The sequence below is a fragment of the Pseudonaja textilis genome, chromosome 6 (assembly GCF_049901715.1).
Source record: "Pseudonaja textilis isolate UNSWEBS1 chromosome 6, rPseTex1.2, whole genome shotgun sequence".
In the NCBI taxonomy this organism is placed as follows: Eukaryota; Metazoa; Chordata; class Lepidosauria; order Squamata; family Elapidae; genus Pseudonaja; species Pseudonaja textilis.
The window spans coordinates 23,032,830-23,053,382 of NC_141995.1; the positions used below are offsets into that span (position 1 = coordinate 23,032,830).

The window sequence follows — 20,553 nt, forward strand, 5'->3', positions numbered from 1 at the left end:
TTTAGAGCTGGGTCAAGGTTGTTAGCCAGTCCAAAGATCACAGGTCCAAGAAGCAGAATCTACACACAAATGGCACAGATGGGCTGGATGTTAGGTGTTGTTTTCAGCAAATGGACACCAGCAGGGCAGATTCTTATAAGACTGCAGCCAGCTGTCCCTAATCAGAAGGTTTACTTGTTTACTTGACAAGGAGCCTAACAGACTTTCTCTGTTCTGCTCTGTACTTGTTTCTTGTATGGGCTGGGAGGTCTTACTCATCCTCCTCTGACACTAGCCGCTTGGATGTTTTCTTCTGAAGCTGATATACTGCAGGTTCAGTTGGAGTTTCTTCTTCAATGTCAGATTCAGAATAGGAGTCCTAAGCCTGGGTCATGACATGCTAAGAGTGGAGGAGACAGACTCACCTACCTACCTGAAATGGATCTACAGTGAGAACAATGGTATATTATTCAGACTAGAGAGAAATGTTGCCAAGATAATCATAAATATAGGGAAGATAAGTAAAACTATTGGGGTGGAACTACCAGCTGCCATATAGCAGACATAAATATCAGCCACAGGTTACTTGGTATCTCACAGTGATAGTATGATGTGAAGGCAAGGAATGCAGCAACCTTCAAATATCACCAAAGGATAAGCCAGGTTCCAAAGAGGAAGATCAATGCCATCAACACCTAGTGAGCTGGCTAAAGGAGGTCATAGAAGCTGATGACCTCAAAGCGCCTCACAATGTACAGCAGTTTGCATCACAAGTCCAATACCCAGAGACTGTACACCAGCCAGTACAGGGGGCTGCCAAGATCTGGTGAGGGTCAAAGATAACACTCTGGATAAAACCAGAAAATCCAGGAGTGTATCAGTAAGGTGAGGCCCAAAAATGAGCTGTTGAGAGAATGTCCAAAACAGAAAACGTAAGAGGAGGACCAAGCAATGGAAATGCCATCATAAGATGGTACCCTGCAAGTTCAGATGGGGGGGTTTCCACAGAGAGTTGTAGAGGATAACAGGGCTAATATCTTGTGGGATTTCCATACCCAGATACACAGGAGCAGGCACTGGCCAATCAACCCTTCCTTCTCTCCCTCTCTCCCCTCTCTCTCCATTCAACACTACCTTAAAGAAAAACAATAAGATTGGTACATAAAGGATAATATAAACCAACCCTTAATTGGTAGGACATGTTAGTCTTAATCATTCAAAAATTCATGATGGTATTCCCTAGGCAGCCAGAGCTGCCTGGTAGCAACAAGATACAGGGTTTCAATGTGTAAACAGTGATAACGGTGATATGTCATTTGTATTACAATTTGGCTGTTAATTGTGCTGAAAGCTTAAGAGCAACATTCTGTCCAACAATGTAAAATTAAAAATGATACAGATATAGAGAGATACATTGTGGAAAATTATGAAAATGGTACCTGTTGAATTTTTGAGTATCTATTTTAATTGAAATGATCTTACTGATTTTTTTTGCGTTTGATGATAAGAAAATGCATGCCTTTTATTGAAGCTTTTAAAATAGCCATGCATTTCCATTTACTAATAGGAACTTTGTGGCTACAGACCATAGCTATGATTAAATTAGGGTTACTAATATACTTAGCACTAAATTTGATTGTATAAAATTGTACTAATTCCTTTATGTCAGAAAAATCCCAACAAGAAGCAAAAATTACTTTCTTATTTTGGAATACCTTTGTAATTCCTTCAGTAAAAATTATATATATATATCACCCATTTGATTCAGCATGGATAGTGAGATTATAGAGTGAATAACGTACTCTTAATTAAACATAGCTAAGTTAGTATATGGAAGGAATTATTACACCAAATATAGATATATATATTATGCACTTCCCGTACAATGCAGTATATGATTTCACTAGATAATATCTCTGGCAGCTCAGTTGAGTCCTGTTATGTAAGAGTAAAAGTTGAAAGTGACTTTAGCTCTGAAACCAATACCCACCCCCCACCCCCCAAAACACCCTAGCACGTGCAGAACAGGTATATTTAGTTGGGGGGGGGGCACAAGTATGCACACCAGAGGTCAATTATCATATTGGCAGAGAAAGCAGGACAACTGGACTTTGTTCTTAATAGCAAGGACTTGAAATAATAATTGCATATATCAGTAGAACAGGATGTGGTTAAGATAGTTTAAGGTGATTACCACAACATTACAAATAACAATCTGATTGTTTTTTATGTGCATTTACATCTTGATGTTTTTTACCATATCCTCCAGGTATCTTTAATTAGATATAAAAATGATGTTGAAGAATGGAGAAAAAGTAGAGTGGAATGATGAAAAAGTTTCACAGTAACTTACCTACATTAAAATAGGTCACTTTATAAAATTGGGGTTAAATACATTGTAACTATATTTTCCACCCATATTACATCAGAATGACTCCATTTATGTGTATTGAACTCAACAGATATTACAAACCCGACACAACAGAAACTTTCCAAAAGAAGCAGAAATATACTTCAGAAAATGTAATTATCTCATTGTAATTTTCAAAGATCTGCCTGAAGGCAGACTGTGCTAAGAATCACTGGGTTAAATCAGGCTGCCTTTGGACTTTGGACATAGGAATGGTCAACATTAAATGGCAGGTAGACCAAGGCAGTCATAGAATGGATCCCACGATAAAAAAAACATCCATGAAAGACGGATTAAAACAAGATGGGTCGACATCAGCAAGTATTGTGGGCCCAATTGGCAAAAGAAAGCTTAGGACTGTATTGGGCGGAAACATGCAAAAGAGGCCTTATCCTGCAGTGGATAGACAATGGCTAAAATGATGATGATGATGATGATGTAGTACGAAAGGTACTACAGAAAGTCTTTCTTCATCACATTACTTCTTGTAATTGCTTTTTTTCATTCAATATGATTTATGAAATAAGGGAATATATTTTCCATTTAACTTAAAGGAAATGATAAAACTACATTACCTGATGTGTAAGGTGATAGCACTATAGTTTTCCAGTGTAGTACTACATTCCTGTTTAAAATATATCAGAACATTATGGGAGGAGTTATAAAGAAAACAGCTTGCTTTCTATTTTTCGGAAACTCACAAACAACTCCCTCTTCTGCTACTTTCTTCTACTTTTCCTTCTGTTGAACACCTTTTAATAGCCCTGTAAATGTAGATAAACAAACAGGCATTTCTGGAAATAATCTGAAGTGTTATTGTCGGAATAACTGTGTACACAACAAGGGATTTACTGTACAGTTCGCAAATACTATAATTAAATCATAATGTGATACATGAGACACTACTTTTGTCATAGTTTCATCAAACTGATTTTGTCAGCGCTGGTGCAGAACCCTTGACACATCACTTTGAGTGCTCATTAGGCAGCCAATGTCTTTAAATTTTCATTAATTTGATGAACTCATTCATCTGTGGGAGTGACATTTTATGCTGGGTAGGCTTAGAGTTAAGAATACTTACTCAACCTTATTATTGCTTGCTTTGGGGATTCTGCCATACATTTGTTCCTTTACAATTATTTACAGCAACACTTATACAGTCAACCAGAGGATGTGAATATGAGTTACAAATGCTGTAACTCTACACTTCAAAGTATCTAGTGGATTTTTTTTTGCTGCTGCCAAAATTAACATTTATTATTTTATGTGGCTCAAATTATGTGAATATTATTTTATAGTAAATATTGAAAAATCACAAGTTTTAAAATTAAATTTTTATGACGTAAATATGTCAGATGGAGAAAAAAAGATAGCAACTTTTATAATTCAGACTTCCTATCAGCTTAGAAATATATGTGGAGCTTTGGATAATCTAATTGAATTTTCAGACTATAATACGTTGATGCTACAAGCAAAGATAGGACAAGGCTTCTACTTTGATCTGAACAACAATTAATCTATGATCTTTCAATTAACTATAGTTTAATATTTCAGCTAAGCTAATTAGCTTTAGAAGGAATCCAGATTTTCTTAAATTTCCATTTTAATTGTTTCCAAAATGGATAGCTGTAATTTTTCATTTCTGATAAACTGTTGCATAATTTAAGAGTTTCTTCTGGTATAATTAATCAGTTTAGTTATTTTTTTAGTTACACCTTGAATAAATAACATTCAGAATTTTAGTCTGCTCTCACATATTCAGTTTTTGAAGTTTTTAGCACTTGACTCTCATATCTCATTCTGTTTTCTCAGGACTGGGAATAAGAATTTAAACGTTCTAATTAATAATACTGTAAAAAACATAAGTTTCCAACATCTTTCAATGAACAATTATTCACTCATCATTCATCAACAATCACTCTTACGGTCAAAAATGAAAAATCCTGCTCATTTTCTCATACTTTTTTTTCAGACCAGAGAGAAGAATACCTGTGTCTTTTGTGGAGGTTGAAAAGTATTCATCTCCTCCTTGTTCTGAATTTCTAATCCTGTAATCAATACGAGAACTAACTCTCACATTGACTGACCTTAACTGAGTTAGGAAGCTAACCAAGATCAGGCCTGCTTAATATTTGGATAGAGAACCCCACTCCATTAATTGTAGGCTGACCTGGAAATTAAAGGCACCTTAAACAGCAACAGTGAAGCATTTTAATTTTATTGCTAAGAAAATTGCAATACTACATAGAGATGTCCAGGAAGTCATGATGAATTGACATTACTCAACTCAAGCAATTTAACAAATATTAAAAGAAAATCTGGAATAAGGTTCTTTTTAAAAAAAAACTTTACAGTAGATGATCAATTTTATATTTTTTAAAAATAGAAATATATATACAATATATATTTAATAGGTATGTATATTGTTTCAAAAACACTGAAAAAGCATATAGATTGAACCTGTGCTTTGCCTTGAAGGAATGCAAATTGTCTCTTTCTCACAATTTAGTACTGGTTTACAATTTCAGCATCCGTCAAAAGCTTGCTTACTTATCTTGCATTTGAGAATGCATTGTATTTTATGAAATTTTGTTGTATTATATGTATATATCTGTGTATACATATATATTTACATGCACAGAGATGTAGACATTCAAATATATACAGATATATTTTGTGTAATCATTATTTTATATGTTACCTAGAGATGCATTGCGGGATAGGAAATATACTTAACTACTTATAGTATATTGTTTCTTTTGGGTTGTACAAGTCAGGTGTGGGTCAGATGATTCAATAACATGGTTTGAATGTATATATATATATATATATATATACATTATTTTGTTAGAATATTCTTTAATGGCCAAGTGTGATTGGATATGTAAGAAATTTGTCTCCAGTGCATAAGCTTTCAATGTACATACAAGGAACAAAGTCATATAATCATAAGGTACCAATAATAGAAGAAAAAGGAAAGATGAGAAGGTTTATAGTTATACAGCCTTACCACAGGGGGAAGTAGGTATTCAGCAGAATGATGGCACAAGGGGAAAAACTATCTGTGTCTAGTTGTTTTGGTATGCAATGCCCTATAGTGGCGTCCTAAGGGGTAGAGTTGAAACAGTTTATGTCCAGGATGTGAGGGGTGTGCAGATACTTTCTCAGCCCTTTCTGACCCATGCAGTATACAACTCCTTAATGGAAGGCAGGCTGGTTGCAATTGTTTTTTGTGAAATTGTGAAAGTGCCATGTTATCAGCCTCATCTGCTGATCTATTTGCACAGTAGGAGAATTGCAAGGGGTCTAGCAGCAGATCTATTGTGATTTTCAGATGGGCCAGAACTAACCTTTCAAAGGTTTTCATAACTACAGATGTCTGAGCAACCGCCTGCAGTCATTCATTCTTTTAGTTTGTTATTTATATTTCTCTTAAGTATTAAGACATCGGCAAGTTTCTTTTGTATATCCATTATAATATCCTGTTCCATGTCATTCTTATAGCGTATCATTTTAAAAACCATTTCCAAATCACCCTCAATCTTATCAGGTAGAATAATATTTAATTTTTTTTCTTCCATCAATTGTGTCTGATTCTTGGAGATTACGTGGACAAATCCCTGCAGTTTTCCTGACAAGATTTTTTCAGGAATGTTTTGCAATTGCCTCCTTTATAGGACTGAGAGAATGTAACTGGTCAAAGTCACCCAACTGGCTTTGTGCCTTAAGGTAGGATTAGAACTCATGGTCTCCTGACTTCTAACCTTGATGCCACCAAACTGGCTCTATCTATAGAGGCAAATACTCTTAAAATTAACTCTTAAAATACCCCTCAATATATCCAATGACAAAGTGTTTTTTTTTCATTCTATCAGTTGACTTTGCATGTTCTTCCTTCCTTTAATACTCTCTAATTCTTAAAGTTTTGTCTTACTATTTTTTTAAAAAAGTTTTAAAATAAAAACATTTTTCCATGGGAAGATTTCTTTATTATTAAATGCAAAATCTTATTTCAAATTTATATGGACTCCTAATCAATTTGTAACTTTCTAAAATCAAAGATTTAATCATCGTTTTTTTATTTAAAATAGTTTTTTTCTAATTTAAATTGGAAATTAAGATGTCTTTCACGAAGAATTGAAGGAAACTCACCCGTGCTGTAAAATCTCCCAGTCCAAGGGTTCTTAATTCCTGAAAAGCCATTATCAAGCAATTTCCAAAAGTGATTAGAAAAGGAAATATGCAAACTTAGTATATTTTCAAAGGCACTAGCACAGCTTTGGCAAAGATCCTTTACTCTCATAGAGCTCTAAACTCGCCAGAGACTGCTACGTTGCAGTCTTCTCACAGGAATAACATCTGGGCAATCTCAAGTCCTCTCCTTTTCTGGAAAGGAATTACAAAGAACTCACCAGCTCTTCATTGCATCGCAGAGATCAGCTCTGCTTTTAGAGTTGTTTTAGTCCTCCCTTTCTTCCTCAGAAGTGCATGTCTTTCAGTGAATCTGTAACGAAATGCCTGAGGGGAACAGTTTTTGCACTGTAATATACAAGTCTGCATGTATATTGTTCAACTGTTTTCTGTCTTTTTTCAGCCTTCAAATGATCTTAATATAAGAAATGAACTTTTTGTGTTGTAAATCCATGCCTGAAACAGATGAATTGGAGTACAGGTAGTCCTCAACTTGAGACCACAATTGAGTCAGAATTTATGTCGCTAAACGAGAAATTAGTTAAGTCAGTTTTGCCCCATTTTACGACTTTTCTTGCCACATTCGTTAAGTGAATCATTGCAGCTGTTAAATCAGTAACACAGTTGTTAAATGAATCTGAATCCCCATTGACTTTCTTGTCAGAAGGTCACAAAAGGGGATGGCATGATCCCAGGACATTGCAACTGTCATAAATATGAACTAGTTGACAAGCATCTGAATGTAAATCATGTGTCCACTTATGCAGTGGTCATAAGTGTAAAAAACGGTCAAAAGTCACTTTTTCAGTGCCATTGTAACTTCAAATGGTTACTAAATGAACTGTTGTAAGTCAAGGTCTACCTGTATGTGTCAGAATAAGGGAAAGGCCTTATGTCATAATTCTGAACATAAAGATGTCCAGAGGTATCCTTATTGTTTTCCAGGCAGTGTCAGATATTAGGTTTTGTTACTCTCATTATAATGTGATATTTTAGCATCATTTTTTGAAAGAAAGAATCTCAGGATACCTGTTTTTAATATCTCTCTGTCATGTATAAGGAGAGAAAACATGGTAGAAGAAAAGCTGTAAGAAGGATTGTTTGGCATAAAAAGAAGAGATTTTTCTGGAGTGTTTTTCATTATGTTTTTTTTAACAATTATAAAATATAAATAGATATACAGTTCTATAAATAGGACTTTGTAAGTTGGAGATTAGTGCTTTAAGTTACGGGGCTGTGATATACTATCTTTTAAGTATCCTGTTCATTTCATTATTGCAAAGCTTTCTGAAGTCTATAGATATTTTCTAATGTTTTTTTTAAAATATGAAAAGGACTTCAGTTGAAGTAAGAGTGATTTTATCAATTCATGAAATATGTTTTTAAAAATACAATAGATAATTTAATAGTAACTAATACTTAACAAGAGTAGTTGCTCTGTCTTCTGGAAGGTAAATCCTATGTGTCATACAGCAATGAAACGAGTAAACATTTTAGAATCAAAAATAAAAGATTGGTTGCATATAATAACCAAAGGGATAAACAATTTTAGTAATTGGGATAAGTATAATTTGAATTCACTATTACACAAATTGAACTTTTTGAAATATAGTTTAATGCACGTTCAACAAAGGAGAAAATGGAGTGATTGAAGTTCAATTTGTACCATGTTATTAACCATTTCCGCTTGACTAGGTGAGTAAAAGGATAATGGATGAAGCTTTTATTATTGCCTTTCTGCTAAAATGAAGTGGTATAAAAGATAAGGTAATGAGATTAATGAATATAAAGTAAAGAGGTAATCAGTCAAATTCAGAGGAAAATGAGATGAGAAAATTTGGAAGTTGTAAGATATTTTTTTTTTAGAAAAATGGACCCTATCAACATAAGTAGAGCTTGAAAAACTGGTGCTTGCTATGTATCCAGGTGTTCATTGAGTTTCTTAATATTTACTGCATTACAGATCAAGGCCCTAATAAACTATGAAATTATTAAATGTAATTATCACTTGTTTCTCTGTCTCAATTTCATTTTTGAAATAAAATAATAAGCTTTGTGAAGCTTTTCTTTGCATACTAAAGAAGATTTTTCAGAGCCAGGCTTGATGTGTTGTTCTCTACAATACCTAACAGGAAATTGACTCATTGTGTATAAGAATCGATTTATGTACCTAAGCATTATCAAGATCATGACACACATGATTTTACCTTATCATCATGATTTTACCTTATCATCAACATGTTTGAGAAACTTTAATTCTTCTTTAATGACATGTGTTGGGTTATAATTAAAGTTTTTTTTAAAAAAATTCTCCTGTTGAACAAAGATTTTTTTTTTTATCCTAAACACTATTGCTAGATTTTGCCTAGCAGCAATTAACATTTACAAACAAGTAATTAAGGATAATACCTATGGATGGACCTATTGAAAATTTCTCTTTTTTTTTTCTTTAAAAATCTTTATCTAATTTTGTGGCCTTCATAAGCTCCTCCTTTAATCTGTAGTCTTAGTATTATTACTAAGAATCGTTATAGAATATTTTTAATGTTATATATTGCGTTAGCAACCCTAACCTTTTAGTTAGGGTATATATTTCAATTATACTATTAAAATGGGTATAAATATTTTGTTTGTATTTTATACTGGTCTTTGACATGAATATTTGATTGAGTTATATTAGAATTACAGCAACACTTGCATTTTATTCTTGAGGGGTATTCAAGGCAGTTTATATTAACTTGTTCCCTTTTTTCTAATAGACAAACTGTTTAATAGACATAGGCCAACAGATGTTCAAAGCTACCCAGTGAACTTAATTTAGTAAATTCAGATTTAAATATAGATCTTGTGTCATGTAATATTTAACAATTATGCAGATCTACATTTAGGGAGATTGTTTACAGGTTTAGCACTAGCTATAGCAATATGCTGATGGTGCTCAGTTGTACTACTTTTTTCCCAATTAGTTTGGAGTAAGTATCTTGCTTGGATTCTAGACTGTAAAAGGATCAAATATAAAAGCTAATTTAAATCAACATGGCATTGTTACTCTGGAGATGAATTTCAGGATTTTTGAGAGTCACCTATTCTACTTGGGAGGGTACTCCCATTTATGAAAAAAAATAGTAATTTAGATGTCTTCCTGGATCAGTGCTGATACTGGATAAATACAGTATAAGTGACAGGGAGATGTTTTTACAGCTTCAGTGGCCATGTGATGCTACCTGGAGGAGAGAAAAGAGATGTAGCTTTCATGAACTAGTATAATCACCTCAGTCTAGTTTGTTGCAATATGGTCTTTGAGAGTACTTCTTAAGATGGTCTGCAAATTAACAGCTAACTAAAAATTCAACAACAAAGGTGGAATAACTCATTACATCATGTTGAAACAGCTTCACTGGTATTATTTGCCTTTTGAGTCCATTTCAAAGTGCTCACTATAGTACATATATTGCCATAGGCCAAATTTTTATATAGTCCTTGGATTGCTCGGTCAGCAGTGGAGCACATTTAATTGTGTTGCTCTAAACATTTGACACAGTGCACCCATATAATGGAGTAAATTGCTACTTGAATTGAAGCAAGTTCTCCCCTTCTGATAGTTGAAAGTTATAACATACAGTATTTTGTAGGCTGTTTCTTTATTGAGAGGTCCATTGAAAGCCTTCATCAAGTAATTTGTAAATATTTAAGGTCCATAGGGATGCACACTAATAAATTGTGCCTTGCAATTTATTAGCAAATGGGTTTGTGTTTTGCACCCTGGAGTATATAACATATTATTCACTACATATATGAATATTTTCTCAATTTCAGTTCAATATTATTGTTAATCCCTGCGAAATAAGTTGATGTTTCTCACTTTTCATCTTGGCAAGTGAGAGTGGAATGTTTTCTTCCTATTTTATATACCTGCTGAGAGAATTTACAGGTGACAGCCAGTGTGATCAATCAATATGAAAAAGGACCAAAAATTTCCATCAGAGTTAGAAAAAATATTGCGGAGATGAAAATCATACTGGTGATAGCCAGTACTATTCTGGCTTTTGTTAGTTGTCTCTGCTAAGTGGAGAACTCAGAACTTCTAGTGAGTTGCAATTACTGTTTCATCAACTATATGGGAGTTCTTAGGTAGTCGACTACCCAGGCTTCATGGGAGTCTGGGCCCTGGGCTGCCCATAAATGACATAGAGTAGCCATGAGCAAGAACTCTGTATTCAACCGATTCTCACAGTTCTGAAAAAGTCAACGATTTGTCAACGACAAGAAAGACATTATTCATTACGTACTTCCTAAAAACTTTTGAGTCATGAAAACATAGCACTTGTAGGAGAATACGTCAAGCTAATATGTAAAATAAAAATAAAAAGTGAAGGGATAAACATACAAAGAATATTAATGCTATTTAATAACTATAACTATATAAGTCATAAGTAAAGAGACACTACAAATGGTCTATTATTGGCAGATGAAAAGGTCAGAACTGTAGGGTTGCTATGAAAATGGTATATATAATAGCAATTTTTAGGAAAGGAATTGGAAAAATACATCCTCAAGAGAAGAAAATATTTGTAGCTTTTAGTGCTCTCCGAGCTTGATTGCTTTCTTGCACATATTTCAATTATCCAACTAGGTAATATCAGCATAGAAACATAAAGAAACTGAGAGCAAAAAAGGACCTAGTAATCATCAAGGCTGCCCTGTGAGTTTAGTGTTTTGTTTTGAGTTTTTTAATTTATCTATTTATTACTTTTAAATATTGGTATATTTTATTAATTTTTATTTTATTTTATTAGTTTTTGTTGATTAGTACCAGAAGGGAGTCGGTTTTGTTCTTCGTTTATATACAAGTGGCTTGTGCTGTGAATGTTGGTGGTGGTGAGGTTCTTGGTACCTCTTTGATTAAAGTGTTGTTTATTGTTTGATTGTTTGTCTGAGTTGGTAGTTCCTTGATTGGCTGAGTAAATGGAACCTCTACTGTTTGCAATTATAATTGTTGGTGGGCAAAAACATATGGGGAAGATGCTGTTTATGGACATTCCAACAATATCTTGAAAAGTTGAAAATAAAAGTAGTGATGTCAGTGTCAAGTGAATCTGTCAAGTGAAATGTTTGGGGTAAGAAGTTGCATAACCTTCAAAAGCAGACATATTTTGTAAATAGACCCCCCATAAAATGAATGTATGTTAATTTTTATGTGTGGATGCAAATATTATAAAATGAATACCCTTTACCATAGTATAGAAGGGTATAATAAAATGGTATATTAATATTTTTGCTTGATCTCTTACCCAAACAATTTAGTGAGAATATTTGTCTTGACTTGTCTTGGATTTGATAATCCACCAAATAGAAAATTTATTGACATATTTTATTCATATTTTTCATTCATTCATTTACTCATTCGTTTATTCTTTCATTCGATAAATCAATTTATGTATAGCATAATTCCAGACCAAAAACAGAGAAGCATTGTTTATAAAATAATTACTGAAAATCATATCAAGTATTTGGTTTGTGTATCTGTAGTTGTCTGAGGAATTGTGACAATTAGTTGCCCAACTGTATCATCTGATAAAGAAACAGAGATTATGATATACTGTAGATACTTTGATCAACAATTATTCTGAAGTCTTGTTATTTCTGTTTGTCATGGCTTTTAGTTTAATGGTTTATTTGATTTTAATTTAACTATTATTGGCTTTTAATTTAACAGATTGTTAATTTTCCCTTATTAAAATTATTTCGACTAATCTACTGTTTGATAGCCAATATCAGCTCTTAGTTTATGCTAATTTTACTAGATTCTGTGGGTTGTAGTTGAAGCATCAGTTCTGTAAGTAATATTCGAAGAACCTTAAACTTTTCTAAGGCAGGCTATTCAATAAGGCCATATCATTAATGGAAATCAGATTAATTCCATCTTTGCTTTTTCTGCTTGTGCCAGGAAAATTTAAAATTGAGTATTCAAAAAAGTATAATTTTGCTGCACTGCCTTTCAGAAAAAGTTTGAAACCAGATAAACAGGGATTAGAAATAAGAAAAAGGTCTATCATAAAAGCAAATGAATAATTTACAGACCATGGGCTTGGAGGTGCATCAGGTCAGCAGAAATAATGCATTATGAAAAAGGAATTCAGTTTGCTATAAATCTGTCTATCTCAGCAGCTGAAAGTAAAACAGTTTTACCCATCTCAGGCAACATTAGTTTGTTAGTCTCTGCTTCATGTATCAAAAATCATTCTGTGAAAATATCAATATCATTGGTTAATATAAATGAAATTAATTTTTAAAGCTGGCTAAAGGTTGACATATGAAAAATTGCATTACTTTGCAGAAGAGAAATTTCTGTCTTCTAGTGAAATTTCAGGTCAGGAGGGCAAGTAATTTTCACAATCTTCAATGGGAACCAGTGAAATATGAACTTCATTGTCACCTAGCCCCAAAGCGATAAGATAAAATGAGCTGATACATCATTTGCTGTGGTTTTATCATCTCCTGCAGTAATTGGAAGAGAAAACATAAGAGCCCCCCGGCCCAATCTTGCCTCCTTACACAGACTTAAACCATTTTAGTCTGATCAATGCAAAGGTCACACAGTATATTATTTATTTATTTTTAATTCTTTGTGCTTGCTAAAATGTCTGGTGAAACATTAAAATAATGAATGTAGTTAATTGAGTTTGTCACATAAAAGAAGTGAATAAGAATATATATCAAGCTGCAGTGGAAATAGCAAGTTAAAATGATATGAAATTTGCAATAAGTACATGAATAAACATTTTCCATTTAAGCTTGATTTTTTAAAAAATGACTACTAATAATTGTGACAACTATTTTTCTTTGTTAACATCATTGTTCTGTTCTCTGTATTATACATGTTTGGAAGCTTGATGTTATCTGAAGCAAATATTTGTTTTTCCTTCTACAAGGAAAAAAAATCAGTTATTTAGTTTACTTACTCAAGGACATATATTTATGAATCTTGACTTTCTGATGTTCACATGATACTGGTAATTATTTAGTCAGCTTCTATTAATAAATTACATTAGCCCAAATTTCTATGGAGATTCTCAGCATCCAGGTCATGGTTGTCCCAAAGGTGCTTTTTCAAGAGGCAACTGGATTTTCTGGTTTTTCTTTGAAGACATTTCCCTTCTTAGCCAAGAAGCTTCTTCAGCTCTGACTAGATGGTGCAGAATGGAAGGATTTATACTCTTTGCAGACAGCTAGTCATTTGCATTCTTTTAGTGGATCATTAGCCCAAATTATTTTTTTTCAGTGTTGACATAACAAATGTTCGTTAAAAAAGAAAAGAAATTGAATCCACATCAGATTGAATAATCAGTATATTCCTAGGTGAAAGAAGTTGACACAACCTGAAGAAAGTATAAACACAACATCCTTTTAAAAATTTGAATACATGCTGCATATTCAGTTATTTACAAATTAAAAATAAAACCAGTGTATATGGCACATATAAAAATTTAAACACGCTTTCAGTTTGTATTTTGTTATATCTCCTTGGGCAGAAATAACAACTTACATTTTCTATTAAGAGTGTTTCTATTCTTGCATTTAGATTTCCCCCCCTTCTGTTTCTTATAATGCTGTTGTAGCCCAGAAATATCCCAAGATTTTCTTGTATCCATTACATGTCTGAGATTTCTATTTTAGTGATTTTTTTTACTAAATGTTTAATAATATTTAAGTCTAACTAGTATAGAAGCCAATTCAAAACCACTATCTTTCTTTATGGTAAGTACATCATAGTTCATTTTGGAGAAATGCATTGGATCATCATTTTCCTGAATTTCCAATCTCTTTTATTTATTTTATTTATTTATTTTGTCAAACATACATTTGATAATATATATAAGTATAAACATGATTATTAATACATGAAATAGATACGAATAAAAGGGAACATTAAGACAGGGATGGTAGGCACGTTGGTGCGCTTATACAGACCTCTTAGGAATGGGGTGAGGTTAACAGTAGACAGTCTGAGGTTAAAGTGTTTGGGTCAGTGGAAGAAATCACAGAGTCAGGTAGAGTATTCCAGGGATTAATCACTTTGTTGCTGAAGTAGTATTTCCTGCAATCGAGTTTTGTGATGTTTACTCTGAGTTGTATCTGTTGTGTGCTTGTGTATTGTTGAGGTTGAAGCTGAAGTAGTCATTGATGGGTAGGACACTGTAATGGATAATTTTATGTACTATGCTTAGGTCAGACCGAAAGCAGCGTAGTTCTAAGTTATCTAAGCCTAAAATTTCAAGTCTGGAGGCATAGGTGGGGTGGGATTCTACCAGTTCGCACCTATTCACTAGAACCAGTTAACATTCTAAGCAGTTCGGAGAACCGGTTGTTAGAAGAAATTACTGGCCTAATCCTGTAAGGAAGGCAAGAAGGAAACATTCTGGTGTTGCTTATAGAAACTGCCTCTCCGTTAATCCTTATTATATTCTTGGCAGCACAGTTCCTGTCTCAGGAACTTCTCTGGAGTTTTTTTCCCCCTCCTTTGCTGGTACTTTGCTTGTGTGGAGTGATCATTCAAAGTTACAATGGCACTGAAAAAAGTGACTTATGACCATTTTTCACGCTTATGACTGTTGCAGCATCCCCACAGTCATGAGAGGCCAGGTGAGGAGATGCATGCCTCAATGTGAGTGATATTGAGTTGGCCACACCCAGCCAATAACATGACCACCAAGCCATTCCCACCAACTAAGCCATGCCCACAGAACCGGTTGTTAAAAAAATTGAATCCCACCCCTGGGCATAGGGTATTCTGTTGCGAGTAGAGGAGTGGAGGACTTTTCTCGTGAAATATTTCTGGACTCTCTCAATTCTATTAATGTCTGATATGCAGTGTGCATTCCAGACAGATGAGTTGTATTCAAGAATTGGTCTAGCAAATGTTCTGTATGCTGTAGTTAGTAATACAATATTACTGGAGAAAAAGCTTTGCAGGAATGGGTTAACAACTCTTAATGACTTTTTGGCAATGTTGTTACAGTGGGCTCTAGCACTTAGATCATCAGAGATGAGAACTCCAAGGTCCTTGACAGAGTGAGAGTCATCTACAAGGTCTTGTCCATCCGGCTTGTTTTTTATTTTTTTATTTTTCTTGCCAATATGTAAGACACCGCATTTATTTGTTGAGATTTGAAGTTGCCATTTGTCTGACCATTCTGACACATAGTCAAGGTTTTCTTTAATTATAACTTCTCTTCAGTACGTGATTCTAGGCAGCAGAAATTTTCAGTAGTAAATCCACTTCATATTTAGATCAAAGTGCATTTAGACATTACATCATATGTTATGCTGAAGCATTTAAGCATTCTTATCTGTCCTTTTAATAGGCCATTGCTAGGTAAAAGTAATGGCATATTATTACAGGGGTCACACTTTTGTGTTTATAAAAGTATATTTTAGCATTATAATGGTATTTCAAAAATGTGTATTTAGTTTTTCTGCACTGAAGAATGGAATTAAATCATTTAACATCTGGATGCAGTAACTGGTCTAAAAAGGAAATGGGATACTTAGGAATCGGAGACAATTATTCTAATGTGTTTGTTTCCAAAATCAGTGATATAGCTGAATTCAGTTCAGTACCACTTTACAGTAAAGTATTCTTTGAGATTGCCATATATGCGCTACAAATATAAATTTTATTTTTCTAAATTGGTATATTCAAATGTTTGGCAGCTAAAGCTCTAAGTCAGGGGTGTCAAACTCACATCGTGATGGTGGGGTTACATGATATATCAGGACTTTTTTCCCCTTCACTAAACTAGGTGTGGGCGTGGCCAGCACGTGATGCATCCAACCCGCGGGCTGGAACAATCTTGCTCTAACTCATCATTTTAATTTTTTTTTAAACTGTGGTTTATGACAGGGGTTCCCAACCCCTCGTCTGTGACCCAGTGCCAATCCGTGGTCCATTTGGAACCAGGCTGCAGAAGTGGTGAGTGAGTGCATGGGCACACACATGCAAAACTGCATTTGTAAAAGCAGTGTGTGCACGCATACAAAATCACCCCCCCTCATCCCATCACCACTACTGCTGCCTTTGCCAATCCACTGAGTGGAAAGGTTGGGGACCGCTGGTTTATATAATTGGTTTGGTTTCTTTGAAGCATACCCCATAAGGGGCTGAAGTCAGTTATCGTTAAACTTTTTAGGCCACACATAATTTTGACACCCATGTGAAAAACTAAAACTAACATTTAAAATGTTAGAAATACAATTAATTTATGACATGTTTATATTTTGACAAATTTACGAATTTGTTATGGATAATAGGCAGTGAGGAAAGGATGCAAGAGTGACTCAGATGCCTGCTTGTTGGCTGAGGACACTGGTAGTTGACAGGTGAGCCCTTTTCGTCCCTGGAGACAGGGGCCCTTGCTGATATGCTGAGGTAGGAAGATGGGGTGCAGTTTACTCCCTTTGTACCCTCTCCCATCCCAAAAATGGCAGGCGTTCTGCAAGTCAGCCAAGGACGAGGAATGATTTCCAACACTCACTTCCAGTTTCCTATAAGCAACCTCAATGAGGAAGTTGGCAATACCTTGGAAGTTCTGCTTTTGACTGCCTGTGATCATTTTTAAAAAAAAGTTTAGATAAAGAAATATCGCTGAAAGGATGACCCAGTAGGTTATGGGTTCTCTAGTGTGTCACAAGCTCTCTGGTGTTATCTAAAATTTTGATCTGTTCTCCACCCAATTCCTAAAACAAGATAAAGAAAATCCAATTAAACAAACAAGTAAAAACATTATACTTGTTCATTTATTTATTGAGGAAAATTATTCAAAATGCACATGGCAACCCAAAACACACAAACAACCCCAAATACTTATATGATATCACTAAAGAATGGTAACAACAGAAGAAAGCTATTGTTTTGGAAGGGCCGGGTCAAGCCCTTCCCTTAATCTTATAGAAGTGTCATGGAAGGACCTTAAGTGGGCAGTTTGTCAATCTATCTGAATTGACGCTGTTCTGTAAAAAGAATGGGCTAAAATTCCTCCAAGACAGATGAGCAATTATTGGAAATGTTTAGTTGCAATTATTCTTGCCCAACGGTAGCACTCCAGTTACTAAAAGCCATGATTAACATACTTTTATCATGCACATTAATGTAGTTTGGATCATTTTCATCAATAACTAGCTGAACAAATGTTTTTGTCTTATTTGTTTAAATAGGTTCTCTATATGAATTTACAACTTATGTAGAAAACATACCACATTTTAGACCAAGTTTATGTTAAAAATTAAAAAGGTTTAAAACTTTTAAATACTATTGTCCATGTATTTTTATAATATAAAAAACACATAATGTAATTTTCAGTTAACTGTATATTAGCACTAACAATATCTTTTCTGGAACTTTTCATTTGAAAGACTTTATCTCTTAAAATCTTGTATTAGAAATTAAGGCATTTCTTTCTACAGCTAGAAGTTGATGGTATAGCTAGAAGTGAGGTTGTGCTACTCAAACATTCCATGTCTCTGTCCAGTGTGTAAGAAAAAAAACATTGTCTCTTTTCAATGACTGGTGGAATTATATGTAAAATAACATACAACAATACAACATTTAACAGAGGGTTCCATATGAACAGAATAAGCAGGGTTTCTTAATTTGGTATGATATGCTAAAAAATAACTTTTCAGATTAGAAAAATACAATTTAAATAAGAAAGGAGATATAATTTTAGAAGACATATTCCAAGATAAAGGATTACCTGAAAGAGAGTATGTGAGTCTATCTTAGAAACTAATATGGCTAGTGTGATGACACAACAGTGATGGTAATGATGTAGTTTCCATGGCAACTGGTTCACTGGAGGGCTAGACCTCTGTCTAGGGTGCTGTCAGTGTGTGTGGAGTTTCCAAGGAAGAAAGTCCCAAAGAAGGTCTGCTTCACCTAATCCAGTTTTAATTGAACTCCAGAGACTTTGAATTAAATCTACAGACAAGGCAGATACCATTCCAGCAAGGAATGAAGGCCTATTTTAGCTGCCTCCAGATTCCTAACTTGTTCAACTTAATGTTTCAAAAATTTCTTAGATTAGCTTTTTTGACTATTCTGAAGTTATATTTAAGGTTCTATTCAAAGAAAAATTGTAATTATATCTATGATTTATCATTTAATATTAGGTAAGAACTGTTATTACATTTTCTGTTTTTATGATTAGCTACTAATTGAATAATCCAGGCTATGAACTAAAGGAATGAAAGTTGTAGTTTATAAACTTGAATTGTAGAGCTGGATACAGAATTACAGATGTTTCCTTTTGCCTTATAATATTTAACAATACAATATAACAGAATACCATTATTCTAGTCAATTGGTGGCAGTATACTGCATTATGCAAATCTAGAGTAACTTAAGGATCTTATAATTGCTTTATATTTTTAGAGGTAACTATGGAAGAGTAGGAGAAGTTACACATCTTCCATAATGTTCACTTTTGTACTGAATACTAGAAGTGAGGCAAATTTGAAAAACAAATTGCAGTAATATATGGAAGAGAAAGTATTTTCCAGGAAGAAATAAATCCTGGATGGAAGAATGTGAGGGACAAATTTTCTCTTTGTAAGATTCAGCAGATTTAAGTAAAAAAATTTTTTTTTCGGGAGTATGTAATGGAAAAGAGTAAACTAAAACCCAGATGGAATACAGGTTAGGGTGTTGAGCTAGATCCAGAGAATCCCAGCTGTGTTTATATTTATAGGATTGCTCTTATTTTTACCTTATCCTAAATAACCTTAGAGGTACAGTATTGAAATAATCTGTATGTGTCACCTTGAGTTCCAGATTGAAATTGTATGATAGTTATTAGCAATAATAGTATTTATAGAACAGTAATGATTACTGCAGGGGACGCAGTGGCTCAGTGGCTAAGACGCTGAGCTTGTTGATCAGAAGGTTGGCAGTTCAGTGGTTTGAATCCCTAGCGCCGCATAACAGAGTGAGCGCCAGTTACTTGTCCAAGCTTCTGCCAGCCTAGCAGTTCGAAAGCACATAAAAAATGCAAGTAGAAAAATAGGGACCACTTTGGTGGGAAGGTAACAGTGATCCATGCACCTTCGGCATTTAGTCATGCTGGCCACATGACCACAGAGCCATCTTTGGACAGCACTGGCTCTTTGGCTTAGAAATGGAGATGAGCATCACCCCTAGCCAGAAATGACTAGCCTGCATGTGTGGGAAAACCTTTACCTTTTCCCATTAATAATTTCTACCCTTAGTTTGCTATTTCGGTCATGTTCCCTCATCCTAGCAGTTACCTATTTTTTTTAATGTGCATTATAATTATATATAAATAATTTTAAGTTTTAACACATCTATTTTGTAAATTCAAAATAAGAAAGTTATCCAAATCACTGTTCTGGTTTTGAAAGAGTTTCTCAGAAGAGACAAAGAGAAAATGAAAAGAAATCAAGTTCTGGAATACTATTTAAAGAGTTAATGATCAGGATTATTAAAAAACAAAGGAAAGGAATATAAAGTGGTTTATTTGATCAAAGTTAAAATATATAAGTTGTTTCTGGTAACTCTTCATGATTTTTGCTGAATGATGGACTGAATAATGAGATTGTAAGAGATTTTTTTTTTAGACATAAGAGATATGGGAAGAAGATATCCTTTGTTGTAATATCAAAGGTGAAAAGTTGAAGAAATTCTTTGTACTGATACTTGTTGTGATGTTTGGCTTATCTAAAACCAGTTGGCTTCTTTGATCAAGGTTAAAATATATAATGTATGTTGTTACTAATAACTTTTTATGGACTTTTGCTGATTAGGACTAAAGGATCAAACTTTAAGAATTAGTTTATAGATAAGAGTAGAGATGTAGGAAGAGGATGATATATGAAGAAGAGATCCTTTATTGTAGTATCAAAGAAGGTGATAAGTTATTGAAATTGTTTATGTTTGATGAAGGGAGAAATGACTTTTT

General features: G+C 33.9%; 1 protein-coding gene across 7 annotated transcripts in view; it reads left to right on the forward strand.

The window, feature by feature from the left end:
* Positions 1 to 20,553, forward strand: part of LRBA (LPS responsive beige-like anchor protein) — a 342,404-nt gene that overhangs the window by 216,920 nt on the left and 104,931 nt on the right. The window lies entirely within an intron of this gene.